This window comes from Tupaia chinensis, unplaced genomic scaffold, assembly GCF_000334495.1.
Source record: "Tupaia chinensis unplaced genomic scaffold, TupChi_1.0 Scaffold148940_1, whole genome shotgun sequence".
In the NCBI taxonomy this organism is placed as follows: domain Eukaryota; kingdom Metazoa; phylum Chordata; class Mammalia; order Scandentia; family Tupaiidae; genus Tupaia; species Tupaia belangeri.
This window is the reverse complement of record NW_006208788.1, coordinates 59,668-79,556: the sequence shown is the minus strand read 5'-3', so window position 1 is coordinate 79,556 and position 19,889 is coordinate 59,668.

Below are 19,889 nucleotides of genomic sequence, written 5' to 3'. Positions count from 1 at the left end.
CACAAAATTAATGATGCTGCTATAGATATTTTACTTTGTTATTTAATTTTTTTAAAAGATTATCCAAGGGCCAGCAGGTGGCATGGTGATTAAGGGCACTGAACTCCCACATACATGGTCATGGTTTGAGTCCCAGACCTGGTAGCTTGCTTTCTCTTTTTCCCTTTCTTTCTTTGTGTCTGCCTGTCTGTCTCTCTTTCTCTCTATCCCTCTCTCTTGCTCTGTTATTCTCTAGAAAATTAAAATAAATAAATACTTAAATAAAATAATTCTAAAACAAACAAGCAAAAGATTCTTCAGTTATTTTTATTTGAGAGAGAGTCAGAGAGAAGCACCCCAACAAGACTCTCATACTGAAATCCTGCTCGAGTTTTACATGCCTGGACCATAGGCAGGTGTATGCACCCCTGAACACATAGGGAGACCTTGGGATATGAGCCTGGGACTTCCTCATGTGACCTCAAGCATTGCACCACCACTACACCACCCCACCCCAGCTGGCTAACTGCTTGAAAATTCTAATGAAGCAAACGTCATGAAAGCAATGTTAGAAAAATTTACTACAGGTACATAGAAATAAGTATCAGTCTAAAATGTAACTAATGTATTTTGCTTTTTTAAAATTAAAAAATGTACATTTGCATGCACACTAGTCAGAGAGAGACAGTGAGACAGCACCCCTCAGGGTGAATGGTTCTGCCACAATCCCTTCTCCATTCTCCTCTTGGGATCTGGGGCATGCAAGCACACGTGCCATTTGTGTGTTTCAAGCTGCCAGATCTGAACTTAAGCACACAGTTGGCCATGTGGGATCCAGGCTTCTTAACAAGCATGCCATCTGACTGGCCCTTTTACCTTCAATGTGTATATGTAAACTCATATATTGTCACTGAAATATATTTTTTTTAATTGCCAAAGGCACATGAGGCACGGTCACACCACAGTCCTTGTTCCTCCATTTCCCAATACCATCAGTATTTCAGGCACTCATACACATCACCTGGAGTGTGTCCGAGCCTCCAGTGGCTGGCCATGTGCCACCCTCTCCCCATGCACTGTGTTTAACTGCTGTGCTATGGGGACCATAGGTTCTTTCAGTATAATAAATAACATCCAGCACCACCTTAACTTGGAGATCATTTCTCAAATACAAGATTTGAAAAAAAAAATACAATGATCTATTATTAAATGATAGATAATTAACTTCCAATATCTGAAAATAAAACATTTTGTACTAAATAATACTTGATGTTTTTAGTTGTTGTATGACCTCCAGAGAAAGAAAGACAGAGAGTGTGAGGGCTCCCTAATGCAGCATGGCCATACTGTGGTCCTTTTTCCCATTTCTCCATCCATTTAGGGCTTGGGATATACACACGCATGGCCAGTATCTTGTTTAAGCTATCAGGATGCCAATCCGAACTGCTGTCAGCAGTGTGAGATTAGGCTGCCTAAGCAGAGCACTTAACCACTACAGCATGGGACTGGCCCTGATATTTAACTGTATACATATAATTTTTTTAATGCCTTACACAGTTTTATATTTATTTTATCTTAATTCAGGTTATGCTGTGTCAAAAGTGCAGTTTCAGATAATTTTACCTATACTGACTTTAATGATTTATAAAGAGAGTTGTAATTAAATATTAGAATTCATACAACAATTTGGATGAGATATCACAATCCAGTCGTATCTATTTTTCTATACACACCCATGCACACACACACACACACACACACACACACACGCATGATGGAAGTTGAGAAAGTTTGTGAAAAAAATGGAATTAAAGTATGAGTTTCTTTAGGGGAAAATCTTTTTTAGATACATGTATAGTTTTTATGTAACACACATTTCCCATGAGCTTGTTGAATATCCCTTCAAACCTTTAGCTTTCTCTTTCACTAAATGTAATTTTTTTCTGTATGTTTGGATAACAGTTTTTATTATAAAAGAATGAGCATTGATTTAGTCCAGGCAAAATCAGCACTTGTAGAACCAATGAGCAAATTGGATTTACTTAAAGCCTATTTTTCCGTGACAGATACACCAAGTGGAGACTTGAAGTATATTATTAGTCCTTTCCTCCTTTAGGAAGATACTTATTTGACTTATAGCCAATAAATAAATAAATAAATCACATGAAAGTAGGTAGCAATGAAAAAACTGCTATTTGATACTCTTCTGAAAAAAGTCTTACAAAGAAAGTCAGGGTCTTCAACTAAAGAGTAAATGAAACAATTTTTTGTTTTCCATCGACACTGAAATGAAGTAATATTAAAGTCTTAAGGAAATGACACATTGGGACGAGCAGGTACTCTGGTGGTTGAAGTACTGGACTCCTGTGTGGCTGACCACCGTTTGAATTCTGAACTCTGTGGCTTGAAACTCAAGCCCAGTGTGTGTTGCGTGCATGCCCAAAATTCTGATAGAAGAATGGAGGAGAAGAGATTACAACATGGCATTCCCCCTCACCCACGGGACGATTTTTCACTTTTTCTCTCACTGTATCTGTCTCTCTCTCTATGGCAAACAGGTTGCGGTGCAGCCCTCCCCTTGTGTGTGGGGGGCGGATTTCTCACTTTCTATCTTTCCCTCTCTCTCTGCGTGCATGAGTACATGTATCCAATAGCAAAAAAACTCTAAAAACAAACAAAGAAATAAGAGAGAAAGAATGAAAAAGAAAAATGAAAGAAAAAAGAAAGAAAGAAAGAAAGAAAGAAAGAAAGAAAGAAAGAAAGAAAGAAAGAAAGAAAGAAAGAAAGAAAGAAGGAAAGAAAGAAGGAAAGAAAGAAGGAAAGAAAGAAAGACGAAAAGAAAGACAGACTTTCCAGGCATGTGTACTTGTATGCCCCAAATTCCAATAGAATGGAGAAGCGAAGAAGGGGATGTGGAGTGACCATATTCCATTGAGGGGGTGCCTTCTCCCTCTCTTTGTCTCTGGCAAGCACATGTGCCCTCTAGAAATAGCAATAAGAATAATAAAAAAGAAATGGTATATTAATCTTTGGCTATTTGAAATTGTCATGTCCTTAACAGGGTGAGTCTATTTATGAAACATCAATTTCTAAAGTAAAATAAAATGTTCATCATAGAAAATATGTGAAGAATGCATTCTACTAATGTCTGGTTTTTCAAAAGGTAAAGTTATGATTCTTATGAAATATACACATGAAATGTCTTATTTATTTCATAAATAATGAGGGAACAAATAAGATATTATCACTGTTTTAGAGAAAATTTCAGACAGACACACATACAAAAGGTCTCCAAAAAGTTCACAAAAAGCATATATTATGAAAAAAAACTATGCATAGATTAAAATTTTGTAAAAAAATAAACTCATACCTTTTTAGAATTTATTTATGAATTTCTTCTGTGAATGTGTGTGTGGGGGGGGGAAGAGAGAGCGAGCACCCCCAGAAAGGTTCTCAAGGCTGCAATCCACCTCACCCTCCCACTAGCCCTGGCTCGAAGGGCACACACGTGCCCTGTGTACGCAGGGATGTCTCTGGACTTAAACCTTTCCAGGTAGGGTCGGCTCCTGGAGCATTTGGCTCTTAAACTTACAGTTTATTCCACTTGTCCATGAACTTTTTGAAACCATCTGTATGAGTATTACAAATGCTGGAATAAAAGTGTATATTGATGCAAAGGAAGAAAAACTCTCATATTCATATGAAGCTAATAGTTAATTGGTTACATTTTAGCAGATAAATTTGGATTTTATCAGTAATATTGAATAGTATAATTCATCGGTTTTTAAAGATGGTAAAAAAGAAAAGGAAAGCCTCTGAGTTCCCATAGAACAACCTAAGACAGCATCCTGGATAATATGTTTGCGTGTGGCTCCCCAGATTCATATACTGGAGTGTGGTTGCTACTGTGATGGTATTAAGAGGCGGGCCTTTGGAAGGTAACTATACTAAATAAAGTACTCACAGTGGGCTTTGCAAATAGAAGAAAGACCTGAGTTGGTACGTGCTCTAGCCCTCTCATCACGTGACATCCTGCATTCTCGGAATTCTGTGCAAAGTTCCCACAGCAGGAAGGCTCTCACTACATGCAACCCTTTAATCTTGGACCTCCAGAATTATGAGATGCATAATCAAAAGATGAATAATTCTTTATCATTTACCCAATCTGTGGTATTCAGTTATAAAAACGGACTAAAACTCTAGGCCATGCCTGGTCTTCCATGGAAAGATTCAATAATCATTAAGTCTGTTTCAAAGTTTCTAGACCTGTTCTCTCAACACCCTTATACCACATTATTTACTGAACATTTTTTTTAGTTAAAAAAATTAAGAGAATTTTTAGTTTTTGTTGTTTTGTTTTGTTTTGTTTTGTTTCTAAGTTAAAAAATTTGTTGTTTTTTTTTTGTTTTGTTTTGTTTCTAAGTTAAAAGCTTAAAAGCTTACACGTAAGGGGACCAGCAGGTGCTCTGGTGGTTAAGGCACTGAGCACTCCTACATGGCTGACCAATTTGAGTCTCAGACCTGGTGGCCTGCTTTCTCTCTTTCCCCCTCTCTCTCTTCCTTTGTCTCTCTCAAGTCAAATTAAAATAAATGAATGAATAAATTAAACTAATTAAATAATTATTTTTTTAAGAAAACGCTTACACGTGATTGTGGAGGATTTTTGAAAAATACTAAATGAACATAAAAAAGAAAATAAAATGCCATTCATAATCTTAACACCCAATGGCACTGAATATTTTAATATATTTTATTTTCATTTGTCATTATGTCTAGTTTACCTTAGTCCTTTTTATAGCTAATATAACTGAGCATGTTGACAGGACATTTACAATTCTCAAAATCAGCTTCTTATAATTGATCCTTTTCCAAAGCACATATAGTAGAAAATCATGATTTTTTTTCCCCTAAAGCCTCCCCTGTTACTAATTCACTCCTTAAGTTCTATAGATTTTATTCTGGTCTCCCTCTATCCAAGTGGCATTATTCCTCCCTTGTATTACCTCACCTCTTCATGGAGTCTCTCACCAGTTATTTCTGCACCATCAGTGCTGCCACTTTTTTTGGTATATTGCTGACCTTCCCACTGTTTGTTTTTAGCATTACATCATTTCCCATTACTTTTAGGGGAAGTGGTAAATGTTAACTATCAGCATGGTATTTAATCCCTGACTTCTCTACTGATTTATTCGTCAGTTTATTGCTACCTCTGACTTAGATACTGATTTTCTGTTAGTGACTGAAACCTTACAGGTTGACCACCACCTCTGCTACCTTGGACAGTTCCATTATGAGACTCCCTAGAGCAAGAGTTCTCCCCTTTTTGTAAGTAGTTTAATTCCTGCTCATCCCTCACATTTACGTCAAATATTAGTATTTTTTTTTTGCTGTATCTCCCTGAATAGAGACAGGATGTTTCTCTGCTCAATCTCCCCAGACCTTATTATTGTTTTCTTCATATAGATTATTATAATGAATATTTGACTGTCTGTCGACTTTACTAAAACATCAACTTAATCTACACTGAGACTCTGTCTCTAACCCTTGCATTTTTAGAAAGGATGTGGTGACTGGCATATTCCATAGTATATAGTTACTTCCACTGCTCGCTCTCTGGCCATGTTTGACTGTGTTGCCATATTTCTCATTAATTGACTCTAGGCAATGAGTTTTCTGACATGTGATGATAATAACATTGCTAATATTTTCTCCCTGGCTATCTCTATTTCTTTTTCCCATTTTATAATAACTTTTTTTTAACTTTAGCATTAAGATAGTAACATTCTGCTCTGCAATATTTACCAAGATTCCTCTTATTAATCTATGGTTTAAGATTTAATTTACAGTATTTATTTATTGATCAACATATCATTTTCTATAGGGTCATGGAATGAAGTACAATAAAATTTCATCCGTTTTTATCTGCATCAAATAAAAGAGAATACAGCTAACATTTTATAGGTTTATAATTCAGTATTTTGGCTCATTACAAATTTGTACAGTATTTGTCTGTACATTTTTTTATAGCCAGAAGGTGTATGCATTTTCCAAAGATAGATAGATAGAGAGAGAGAGAGAGAGAACTAGAAAGAGAGAAGCATTTCCCAATGGAATGTGCTTACACCACAATCCTTTTTTGCCATTTCTCCATCCCGTTAGAACTGAACTATGGACATGCATGCATGTGTGCCTGGTGTGCTTCTCAAACTTCCAGGGATGAGATTCAAACTAGTCAGTCGCATGTGACCATGTATCATTTAACCACTGACTGGTGGTTTTATGCTTTTACACTCAAGTGTTAACATATCTTAATGTTCTCTTAGTTGCGCAAGAATAGTGTGTTTTCAACATATTTCTAGAAATATACAGCCACTTCATTGTATCAATACATTTGAATTGTCATTGAACCATAACTGCTAAGGTCCCAACCCTGACCCCACTGGAAACTACTGTTCTTTAAATTCACTGCACAACTGCCAGCCTGCTGACTGTCCTCTACGTCTATGACAGAACTGCTGTCTTCTAGACGTTCTCTCTTACCCTTTCTTAATAGCTCTTTAAAGTTAGCTAGAGCAGACACTGTCTACTTCCATGATAAGTCAAACTATCAGAATTCTTGGATGCCTCTTAGTATCTTAGTTTGTCCTCAGAACTTCCAAGAAATTGCTCTTTACTTCATTTGTACGAAATGTGTATGATCTATTAATTTGTAATATTTAATCTTTTACATATGTATATATATATATATATATACACTTAATATTCAAGTTTATATCTAGGTGTATGTCTTTTTACTAATCTGATTAGTTTTCTTTTTTTTAAGGTTTTTGCCCAGGACACATGTGCTTGCTGGAGAAAGAAAGATGACAGGGGGAAAGTGAGAAATCTCTCCCTACGGGGGATGCTCATGTCCCAATCCCTTCTCTTCCATTTTTTTTTTCTTGGGATTTTGGGAACATATGCATATGTGTCCAGCATGATATTCAAGCTTCAGGGTCTGGGGCTCAAATCACATTTGGTCATGTGGGAGTCCAGTGCCTTAACCACCATAGCACCTGCTGACCAGCTCTAGTTCGTGCTTTTTTTATTTATTTGTTTTTTAAGATTTTTTTTTTCATAGGATGTGTGGGCTTACCAGAGATAGAAAGAGACAGAAAGAGAGAAAGTGAGAAATCACACTCCTCTGTCTCCTGGGGTGATGGCCATGCTGCAATCCCTTTTCTTCCATTCTTTTCCTGGGCTTTTGAGAACCCACACAAACACATGCCTGGCATGATTTGTAAGTCACAGGGGTATGGGACACAAACCATTGTCAGTTATGTGGGAATCCACTGCTTTAATCACCACGTTGAATGCTGGCCCCTCTGGTTAGTCATCAATGGGTTGTTTACAATAAAAGTACATGAATTACAGCTTTGAGTAATTTTGTCCTACTTATGCAATCTCTTTCTCTGTCTCTCCTTTCATCTCTCTTTCTTTCTCCAATATTATTTACATATGCATATTACTTGTATATTACATATAATATGCTTAGGACTTTGGGATATTCAAATTAGTCAATATAATTTAAAACTCTTCCTTTTCTAATAGTTCTCCTATATTTCATTTGCTCTTTGTTTTGGCTTTAAGATCCAGTTGATTTCTTTCTCTTTTTTTAAGTTTTTTTTTTTTTAATTGAAGTTTATTTATTTATTTATTTTAACTCGATGGGGGTGTGGAGGGAGAGGAGAGAGAGAGAGAGAAAGTGAGAAAGTGAGAAGGCAAGACACCAGGTCTAGGACTCGAACTGCAATCAGCTATGTGGGAGTTCAGTGCCCTTAACCACCACGCCATCTGGAGGCCCCCAATCCAACTGATTTCTTCTATTTTATTTTCATGCCATTCTACTGAATTCAATTAATTATAGTTTTTATTTCTGGGAGTTTTTCACAACCTCTTATTGTATCCTTTACAATAGAATATAGTTTTGACACCTATAAGTCTAGTAAATACATGTCCTTAAAAATTTTGTGTCATACCTTTTGTGGTTTCTGTTTTCAATTTTTTTTCTCTTAAATATTTTTCAGAAAATCCAGACTCAAATTAGACTTTGTAGTGCTTGCTAATGCTTTCCTATTTTGCCTGAAAAATCACATCATTTAGATAACATTCAATTCATAGAATATTATAGTCTTATTTGTCATAACAAGAGAAAGAGAGAAATATCATATGAGTGTTAAACTGTACATTAATATTAGCTCCAACTCCTTTAAAGAGTTGAAATATTATATTACATGCAATCAACAATTGGCCAGAAGATATGATAATCAAGGAGCAATCTATTAATATTGAACAACTTCTAGAACTGAGCATATCGCTTTAGAGAACTTGACTATGGTATACAAATCATTTCAGTATAAATTTCCATGTAAACAAAAGTTCTTATAAGAATGATATTAATGGTCATCTCTGTTCTGAGTTCTCTTTTTGTCTTGCTAAACCTGAAAGATTTGCTATATACAAGAGGAAATACGTTTACATTTTAAAGGCAATTGGCATTGGCTCTAATTTGATTTTTAAAACATGAATTATTTCTATATATACATATACATGCATGTCTATATGTGTATGTATAGAGATGCAGAATCGTAAGACTCCATTATGCCTTCAGAATTTGTTCTAAGGAGTAGAGAAATGAGGCAAGTCTAAAAAGATGTCTAAGGATCTTAACAGGAAAACATTTTTTTGCATTGTTTAAGAAATATTTCTGAATGCTATTTCTCCTTTTTAAACATCATAATCTATCAATACATGGCACATTTTTAAAAATGTATTTGATTTGATCACTGCACATGGCTGCGAACTTTCTACCTAAAAACCACCCCTTTTGTCTAATATACAGTTTTAAAGATTTCATGTATTCTGAGGTGTACAATATAAAAATATGTGGGTGGAAGTATTTCCTTCATAAACATGTACTCCAGTTGAAATATTTCTCCTTGGGAAAGATGTTTTTAGTAAAATCAAAGCTCTGTGTATTTATGGAAATCACCCATTCTGTAGAGGTTTCAGTATAATATGTAAGTTGCATGAATCTTTGTAGCTGTCAAATAATACATGCACACTTGTCATAAAATTGTTTCACCAGTCATACTTGGGTAGAACAGAACTTAAGTCGGGCATACAGTGCTCTGACAGAAGGCATCCCATTGCAGGAGGCCAGAGATGGTGCAGCAGTAACCACATCTGGGAGGCTGTCGCACAAGGCAATCCACATTGGGAGACCACCTTGACGTGCTCAGGGTTGGAGGTGCCATGATACAGAGTTGGCTAAAGCTGGGGATGGATCACAAGTGAGGATCCTGTAGGGAGTCTCTCTGTCTCTGTGTCTTTCTCTGTCTCTTTCTCATGCTCGCTCTCCTCTCTTTTTCTACCCCTCTGTCTCTCCTGTCTCCCTCTCTGTATCTTCCTTGCTCATGGAAGAAAGATACAAATAAACTTAAAAAGAAATATAAAAAGGAAGTGGGGGAGGGACAGAAGGTGGTTTGGAGTTAAGGTGGCTGGATCTCCCATGGCAAACTGCATGGCCCAAATTCCAACCTACTGGCTTGAAAAACACACTGGACATGTATGTATTCCTGCCTACCCTAAATCCAGAGAGGAGATTGGGGAAAGAAGGAATTATGGCATAGTGATCCTCACTGGAGAGTGATTCATTCTTTCTCTCTCTCTCACTCTCTCCCTGTTTTCAGTGACAGCATGCACCCTATAACAAAAAAAAAAAATAAAAGAAGAATAAAAGAAGAAAAAAAGAAAGAAGAAAGAAAGAGAAGGAAAGAGAAAGAACAAAAGAAAGAGAAAGAAAAGAAAGAGAGAGAGAGAGGAAGAAAGAAAGAAGAAAGAGAAAAAAGAAAAAATAAGGAACTGTAAGCACTAAAGCAATTTAACTTCTTGGGAATCATAAAATCTTTTACTTTATAGCAACCAATATTAATAAAGTGATCTATTCTGAAAGTTACTGAAGAAATTTGACTTGAAGTAGAATGTAAGAGAATAATCCTTACAAGACTATACAAATGCAAATTGTTTATTTATGGAAATTACAATTCAATAATCTGCAAAAACGAATTCTGATGTTCATTTGAATTATGCCTTGACAATTACAGAGCATGGGTGTACAGACTATCAGACTGCATTGTATGCACTATGATGTGATGATAATAAGCCAGGTTTTTCTGCTGCATATCTACCCCTTTTGATTCTGCCTTGTGAGGCCAGGGTGGAACTCTGCATGTTACAGCTTTCTTTACCAACTTCTGGCTAGTCTTGGCTAACATTTGGGATAGAGAGAAATCAGAAGGCAGAGGACAAGGGAATGACTTCTGTCTTACTGCATGTCCAACATTCCTGTCAGACTGTCCTCAGCAATAGCACTTTACTACATCAGCATTACTTGAACCAGCCTGACTGGGTCTGGCAAGAGGTACCAGCAATGACTGATTTTTTCTGCTGTCTCTGAGACCTGAGTCTATGTTCCACAAGGAATTGCTACTGAATGTGTAGATTCAGAAAACACCAAAATCTTCATTTTTCCCTCAGTCTATGAATGACCTATATAGTTATTATTTATGTTATCTCATTTTTCTTCCTTGTGCTTTTATCTTCTCTAACCCTGGTGTTATGAATCCTTATGTCAAATACTCTTTTAAAATATCTAGAGATGGGCCAGCACCATATCTCATGAATAAGGCAGTTGGATCCCACATGGCCAACCTTGGTTCAAATTCCAGCTCCAGTAGCTTGAAAAAAACCACCAGATGTGTGTTTGTGTGTGCTCCAAATCCCAATAAGATGGAGAAATGGAGAAGGGATTGTGACATAACCATGTCCCATGAGGAAGTGCTTTATCCCTCTCTCTTTATCTTTTTGTCTCTGTCTCTCCAACTCTCTCTAATGAGTGAACACAACCTGCAGCAATTAAAAAATGAAATTGGGACCAGTAGATGGCATAATGGTTACATTGCTGGACTCCCACGTAGTCAACTGCAGTTCAAGTCCCAAACCCGGTGGCTTAAAACTTGTGCTGGGCCTGTGCATGTGTGTTTGCCCTAAATCCTGAGAGGAGAATGGAGCAGAAGAGATTGTGGCATTGCCATCCCATCTGGAGGGTGATTTCTCACTTTCTGTCTGTCTATCTCTCTCAAGGCAAGTACATGTGCCTTATAGCGAAAATCTGTCTCTTAAAAAAGGGGGGGGGGCAGTAGATGACATAATGGTTAAGTCACTGGACTCCCACATAGTTAACTATGGTTCACATCCCAGACTCATCAACTTAACACTCACACTGTGCATGTGTGCGTGCATGCTCAAGTTTCCGAGGAGAAGTGGAAAACTGATTGCAGCATGGCCATTCTCCCAGGGGGTGAATTTTCACTTTCTGTCTCTCTCTCTCTCTGGCCAGTACATATGCCCATAGCAAAAATCAAAAAAAAAAAAAAAAAAAAAAAAAAAAAGAACTAAATAAAAGAGCCACTATATTTGAGTACTCAAAGAAACATTGCCTTTTTCTGGGTTAACCACTCAGTATTGTGCTTAGAATAAATCACATTAATTATTATTTCTATAGAGCTTGGTTATTTCCATTGATGAATGTGTATATTATATATATACATATATAAATATATGTATAAAACATCATTTTGTACACCTTAAATATATATTTGTTAATTATGCTTGAGTAAAGATAAGGAAAAAAGAAAATATATTACATTTGGAAAATAAAATGAATTCCATAATGAAGTAATGATATTATGATGTCTTCGCTGTTTGAAAATTCAAACCAATTTAAAATAAGTATATTGTAAATAATTTTTGTTATAAAAACCACATTTGATCTTCCAGCAAAAGGATTGTGGCATGGCCATCCCCTCTAGAGGGTAATTTCTCACTTTCCCACTCTGTCTCATTCTGGTGAGCACATGTTACCCTATGGACAAAACCTAAATTTTTTTTAAAAAAAAATCAAGCCTGAACTGGCAAGAAAGCTAGTATCACACTGGCCTGTTGAAAAATTAGCATCACATTTCTTCAATTAGTATCTTAAAGGATAGAAGAAGTTCTTGTTTAACCAGTTTCATCATCATCAGTGAGTTTAGAGAGACAAACAGGTGGTCAGGGGTCAGGAATCCAGGTTGCACTGATGCAGGACAGATCTGGTAATCTGCCCAGGGGAAAGGCTGCTCCCTGGTCCTGTGCCCCAGAGACCTGTGTGGTACCTACAGTCTAGTGCAGGATCCCAGCTGTGATCTATTATCAGGAAGCTATAAACTTACCTCAACAAGAAGACCAGGAGAAACCTGAGGCTTTGGTCAGTTGCTGGAACCCAGAGTCTGGAGGAGCCTTCCAGTGTCTCCCTGATTTTTGCTGTAGTCTCTCCTCAATCACCAGGAAAAGAGATATCCATAAGAGAGTCACAGTTAAATATCAAAATTTAATACACCCCTCTTCCCTTATGATGATGTCAACCTGGAAAGAAAGGCTGAGGCACAGAAAGTAGAGGTTTATCTGAGCCAAGGGCTTAGAATGATTTTCCCTAGTGACACAGTTGTGACCTAGTTGTCTAGAAATTACACATCAGTGGGCCAGCAGATAGCATAGCAGTTATGTCACTGGACTCCCATATGGCCAACTACTCTTCAAGTCCCAGACCCAGTGGTTTGAAAATCATGCCAAGTGTGTGTGCATGCATGCCCAAGATTTTGGGAGGAGAAAGGATTGCGATGTGACCTTCCCCTAGTGATTTCTCACTTTCCCTCTCACTGTCTCTCTCTCTCTGTCTCTCTCCAGAGAGTACACACACCTTAAGGCAAAAACCTCTTTAAAAAAAAAAAGTACACACCAAAATGGCTGCTAAAGGGGATAGTTTACATAACAAAGACAAAGGCAAGAAAGAGAGAGGTTACAAATTGTCAAGAATCAACACAGTGAGCGTTGGGGGAGAAGGGAAGGGTATGGCTCAGTGGCACAGCGAAAACATACTTCTCAAGAGAAACTGGATCCATAATATCATTATTTCATTATGGAATTTATTTTATTTTCCAAATGTAATATATTTTCTTTTATTCCTTATCTTTACTCAAGCATAATTGACAAATAGCAATCATATATATTTAAGGTATACAAAATGATGTTTTGATACATAAATACATTTATCAATGGAAACAACCAAGCTCTATAGAAATAATAATTAATCCATACTTCTCAAGTGAACCTAGATCATGGGTTAGGTTCCTTGATCAACCTGGATCATGGGTTAACTTCCTTGATCAACCTGTATGTGCTGGGTGAACGTGCCTGTGATCATGGCTGATTAGAAGTGGATCATGGAGTTAGATTATACTGACAGTGCTTGTTTTTCTCTCTGTATTTCACTCTCAAAAATGAACAAATAAATAGATAAAACTTTTAAAAAAAGGAGTTTACATTTGTCTATTTAAAATAGCACAGGTAACTAATTATCCCTTATTCCTTATATCATAGATTGAAGAAAGAAAAATTTCAGTGAAGGAAGAATGGAGGCCACAGTGTAAATCTATAACCATTTGCTTGTTGGTTTGTTTACTATAAACTAAGACATACTGTTTGGGTAAAACACCCAACGGGCTTGGGGCATAACCAAAGCCTCATATACGTGCCTCTCTTAAGATTTTAGCAGATCTTACTTTCCATAGACTGCTCTGAACACTTTTGTTTCTCAATGAGCTCACACCACTGCTTCAGAGAATGCACTGATAACTCACAAACTTCACTTTCAGACTTTAGCTCCTATAGAACAGGAATCTGTGTCCATTGGGTTCTCTGATGTGTTCCAAGCAACACCAAGAACAGTGTCAACCTATTTAGCATACAGTACACATATTTGCACCTGATATACTGTATTTTAAATTGAGTCAGGATGGTTTAGTCTGGCTCCCTCACTCACTCTATTATCATGTTTGAAGACCGCAGGGTAAACAACTTATGTTATTAGTTGGGCTGCGCTCACATGCTTGTTATATAGTTATGACTTTGCTGTTTTACACCATGGCACATCCCTGGAAGAGTCAACTTGAAAGACTGGTTGCACTCATCTGTCTAGCAGTTGAGCGAGGAGGGGAGGCTGCACTGGAAGCAAGGTATCCTTTGTGGGATGCAGATTAACACACTTTGTGTGGTGTGTGTGTGTGTGTGTGTGTGTGTGTGTGTGACAGTCTGGTTTTGGCAATGAGCCACTATTGTTTGCAATCACTTTAAAAGAAAGGAGCACCTGGTCAGCTAGCTCTGCTTAGCTAGCTAGCCCTGCTCTGCTTGGCCTTGGTTTTGCTAGCTAACCTTTCTCTACTCAGCCTTGGTTCAGCCTGCTCAGCCCCAATGGCCTTGGCTTAGCTCAGCTTAGCTCCTCAGCTGTGAGCTCTGAGAGGGAGGAAGTCACTATGTAAGTACTTTTTTATATGTATTATAAGCTCCAAGAGGGAGGAAGCACCCTGTGAGTACTACTAGAGCTCTGCAAGCTCACCTTGAACTCAGCAATAAACAACATGACATCAGCACCTCACATCTTTTTTCCAAGTTCCTGTGTCTCTGTTTGACCCTCCCCCCCTTTGCAGGAGGAAAGAACCTTGCAAAACACATATGCTGAAATGTTTGATGAGGAATGAATGAAGGAGTGAGTGAATGATCTGCACAGGTACTCTCTTTCTGTAGTTGCTCCTCTGGGTCACTTTGACAAATTCCCCCAAAAGTTCTCTGAGAACACCTGCCTTCACCACTCTCAATCTCCCTCTGGTGGCCTTATAGCAACTTCCTCAGCTCCTGAAACAGATAGATCTCTTTCCGTCAAAGTCTTTCATTGCTGGAAGGAAGCCCTCTTAGGTAGAGTTTTTTGCAAACTACCTGTAGATCCCATGCCTCCCATTGAACTGTGTCTGATCCATGGAAAATACACTTCATAACCTGCATTCCCCAGAGGATCCCTTGCTTTCAGTGCAGCCTCCCCTCCTTGCTCAACTGCTAGGCAGATGACTGCAACCAGTCTTTCAAGTTGGCTCTTCCAGGGATGTGCCAGCCTTGCTCCTTCTATCTTCAGGCTGCCAGTGTCAAGCTCTTCAGGCCCTTCTCAGAAGGCACTGGTAGCAGAAAGAATATCTTCCTCTCTCCCATGGGAAGACAGCAGAAATAATGCCAAGTTCTAACAAATATCTCTAAAATTCTATCATCTGGTTTTCTTAGCCACTACTCTTACATCTTCAAGGTATTGTTAAAACTTTTCAGACACATCCCTTTGCAATTCCTATAATTTAGAATATACTCATACTAAAAAAATGCATATATAGTCTATCTGAAATTCAGATTTAACAGGACATGCTTGATTTTCTCTGGCAACCTTTCATGAAGCTGGTTTAGTCATCATGTTAAAACAAGGGCTACTTGACACCTATTTTTTTTCCTCCTTGCCCTGTGAGTCTCAAAGAGAGAGTACCATTTAAATAGTGTAATAACATCAAGTAAGTTAATCCACAGGACAACACATTCCACCATCTATATCTCATGTATAACTTATATAATTTATGTTATTATTTGCTTCCTACTCATATTCTATATCCATACAACCCAGACTATTTTATTTACTTTCATATTTTCATCTAGAAGAAAGGATTCATCCATCAGGTGCAATTTTTTTGAAGTTCAAAGCTTTAGGAGAAGCCACATTAAAACTTTTCATATGGTAGAGGCAGACTTTAATAATAATAGACTTCAGAATCTGTTAGACAATTTTTTCTCTTTTGTGGAGAATTTCTTACCCAAGTGAATGGACTTTGTGAAGTACCCTAGCCAGGCTTGCATGTGTCTTGGAATACTTCCTGTGCAGAGATCACGGCTCCTTCACGGTAAGAAATGAAATTGTGGCCTCTTAAATAAATGAACCAATTTTAAGTGACACTTGGTCTTTCTCAATGCTTCTTCAAATAGTTCTGAAGATTCACAAAGATGAAAAGTCATAATACCTATGAAAACTAGAACAATAAGCTTGTTTCCCAAACTTGGGAGAATCTGACTTTAATGTCACTAGAACCAGACTCAAACACCATGCCACAACTAGGGACTCTCTGTTTTGTTTCTTTTTCTTTTTTAATTTTTAAACTTTTTAGAAGCTTCTTTATTTTCCAACAACCTTGCTTCCACGTTGTATAAGAGTCTGTGGAAGAACACCTGAGGACTACTCAGTAGTTGTTCCCACCTATTCAGTGGTCTGAGCAGTGGGGGCTGCAGACAGTATTCAGTGGCAGACTGAAACCTTTAGTCTTCAGTAGGGAACTGCTGGATGGGCACAGAGGGAACCCACATACCGTCAGACCAGTCTGCAACCTCAGACTGAATATAATAAATTCAGGAGCTGTAGCAGTCCCTTTGCCCTGAATTCCCTCCTTGGTCACAGCCTTTTTGGAAATAGCCTGTTCTTTTCATTAAATCTCTTCAGAAGCTCTGTGGAAGTAGATATCAGACCTCTCACAGCATTCATAGGACATGGTGGCACACATGTGCAGAACTTCCCTGGTCAGCATCTGCCCCATCAGACCCACTGAGTAGGCTTCCTTGTTGTTGCATGAGATGGCTGGGTCCACATATAGAGGAGAATCTGTGTTGCATGGAGCAAAGGTAGGCAGGTTGACATAAGATGCCTCTGTGAGAGGCTGGTGGTCAGGATGGCTTTTCTGTGCTACCTACACACAACTCCATATGGTATTGTTCTGGATTCATGTCATAACTTAAAGGACACTTTCACAATGTCCAGAGTCCTTGATGTCCCAGAAATGAAGGAGGAGGGCATCCTCAAATTCCTCTCAATGGGAACCCACTTAGGTGGTACCAACTTTGACCTCCAAATGAAACAGTATGTTTTCTTTGCTTCTAAGGGGAAAATAAAAAAGAAAGAGAGAAAGAAAGAAAGAAAGAAAGAAAGAAAGAAAGAAAGAAAGAAAGAAAGAAAGAAAGAAAGAAAGAAAGAATTCCTGCTGTATCTCCCTGAATAGAGACAGGATGTTTCTCTGCTCAATCTCCCCAGACCTTATTATTGTTTTCTTCATATAGATTATTATAATGAATATTTGACTGTCTGTCGACTTTACTAAAACATCAACTTAATCTACACTGAGACTCTGTCTCTAACCCTTGCATTTTTAGAAAGGATGTGGTGACTGGCATATTCCATAGTATATAGTTACTTCCACTGCTCGCTCTCTGGCCATGTTTGACTGTGTTGCCATATTTCTCATTAATTGACTCTAGGCAATGAGTTTTCTGACATGTGATGATAATAACATTGCTAATATTTTCTCCCTGGCTATCTCTATTTCTTTTTCCCATTTTATAATAACTTTTTTTTAACTTTAGCATTAAGATAGTAACATTCTGCTCTGCAATATTTACCAAGATTCCTCTTATTAATCTATGGTTTAAGATTTAATTTACAGTATTTATTTATTGATCAACATATCATTTTCTATAGGGTCATGGAATGAAGTACAATAAAATTTCATCCGTTTTTATCTGCATCAAATAAAAGAGAATACAGCTAACATTTTATAGGTTTATAATTCAGTATTTTGGCTCATTACAAATTTGTACAGTATTTGTCTGTACATTTTTTTATAGCCAGAAGGTGTATGCATTTTCCAAAGATAGATAGATAGAGAGAGAGAGAGAGAGAACTAGAAAGAGAGAAGCATTTCCCAATGGAATGTGCTTACACCACAATCCTTTTTTGCCATTTCTCCATCCCGTTAGAACTGAACTATGGACATGCATGCATGTGTGCCTGGTGTGCTTCTCAAACTTCCAGGGATGAGATTCAAACTAGTCAGTCGCATGTGACCATGTATCATTTAACCACTGACTGGTGGTTTTATGCTTTTACACTCAAGTGTTAACATATCTTAATGTTCTCTTAGTTGCGCAAGAATAGTGTGTTTTCAACATATTTCTAGAAATATACAGCCACTTCATTGTATCAATACATTTGAATTGTCATTGAACCATAACTGCTAAGGTCCCAACCCTGACCCCACTGGAAACTACTGTTCTTTAAATTCACTGCACAACTGCCAGCCTGCTGACTGTCCTCTACGTCTATGACAGAACTGCTGTCTTCTAGACGTTCTCTCTTACCCTTTCTTAATAGCTCTTTAAAGTTAGCTAGAGCAGACACTGTCTACTTCCATGATAAGTCAAACTATCAGAATTCTTGGATGCCTCTTAGTATCTTAGTTTGTCCTCAGAACTTCCAAGAAATTGCTCTTTACTTCATTTGTACGAAATGTGTATGATCTATTAATTTGTAATATTTAATCTTTTACATATGTATATATATATATATATATATACACTTAATATTCAAGTTTATATCTAGGTGTATGTCTTTTTACTAATCTGATTAGTTTTCTTTTTTTTAAGGTTTTTGCCCAGGACACATGTGCTTGCTGGAGAAAGAAAGATGACAGGGGGAAAGTGAGAAATCTCTCCCTACGGGAGATGCTCATGTCCCAATCCCTTCTCTTCCATTTTTTTTTTCTTGGGATTTTGGGAACATATGCATATGTGTCCAGCATGATATTCAAGCTTCAGGGTCTGGGGCTCAAATCACATTTGGTCATGTGGGAGTCCAGTGCCTTAACCACCATAGCACCTGCTGACCAGCTCTAGTTCGTGCTTTTTTTATTTATTTGTTTTTTAAGATTTTTTTTTTCATAGGATGTGTGGGCTTACCAGAGATAGAAAGAGACAGAAAGAGAGAAAGTGAGAAATCACACTCCTCTGTCTCCTGGGGTGATGGCCATGCTGCAATCCCTTTTCTTCCATTCTTTTCCTGGGCTTTTGAGAACCCACACAAACACATGCCTGGCATGATTTGTAAGTCACAGGGGTATGGGACACAAACCATTGTCAGTTATGTGGGAATCCACTGCTTTAATCACCACGTTGAATGCTGGCCCCTCTGGTTAGTCATCAATGGGTTGTTTACAATAAAAGTACATGAATTACAGCTTTGAGTAATTTTGTCCTACTTATGCAATCTCTTTCTCTGTCTCTCCTTTCATCTCTCTTTCTTTCTCCAATATTATTTACATATGCATATTACTTGTATATTACATATAATATGCTTAGGACTTTGGGATATTCAAATTAGTCAATATAATTTAAAACTCTTCCTTTTCTAATAGTTCTCCTATATTTCATTTGCTCTTTGTTTTGGCTTTAAGATCCAGTTGATTTCTTTCTCTTTTTTTAAGTTTTTTTTTTTTAATTGAAGTTTATTTATTTATTTATTTTAACTCGATGGGGGTGTGGAGGGAGAGGAGAGAGAGAGAGAGAAAGTGAGAAAGTGAGAAGGCAAGACACCAGGTCTAGGACTCGAACTGCAATCAGCTATGTGGGAGTTCAGTGCCCTTAACCACCACGCCATCTGGAGGCCCCCAATCCAACTGATTTCTTCTATTTTATTTTCATGCCATTCTACTGAATTCAATTAATTATAGTTTTTATTTCTGGGAGTTTTTCACAACCTCTTATTGTATCCTTTACAATAGAATATAGTTTTGACACCTATAAGTCTAGTAAATACATGTCCTTAAAAATTTTGTGTCATACCTTTTGTGGTTTCTGTTTTCAATTTTTTTTCTCTTAAATATTTTTCAGAAAATCCAGACTCAAATTAGACTTTGTAGTGCTTGCTAATGCTTTCCTATTTTGCCTGAAAAATCACATCATTTAGATAACATTCAATTCATAGAATATTATAGTCTTATTTGTCATAACAAGAGAAAGAGAGAAATATCATATGAGTGTTAAACTGTACATTAATATTAGCTCCAACTCCTTTAAAGAGTTGAAATATT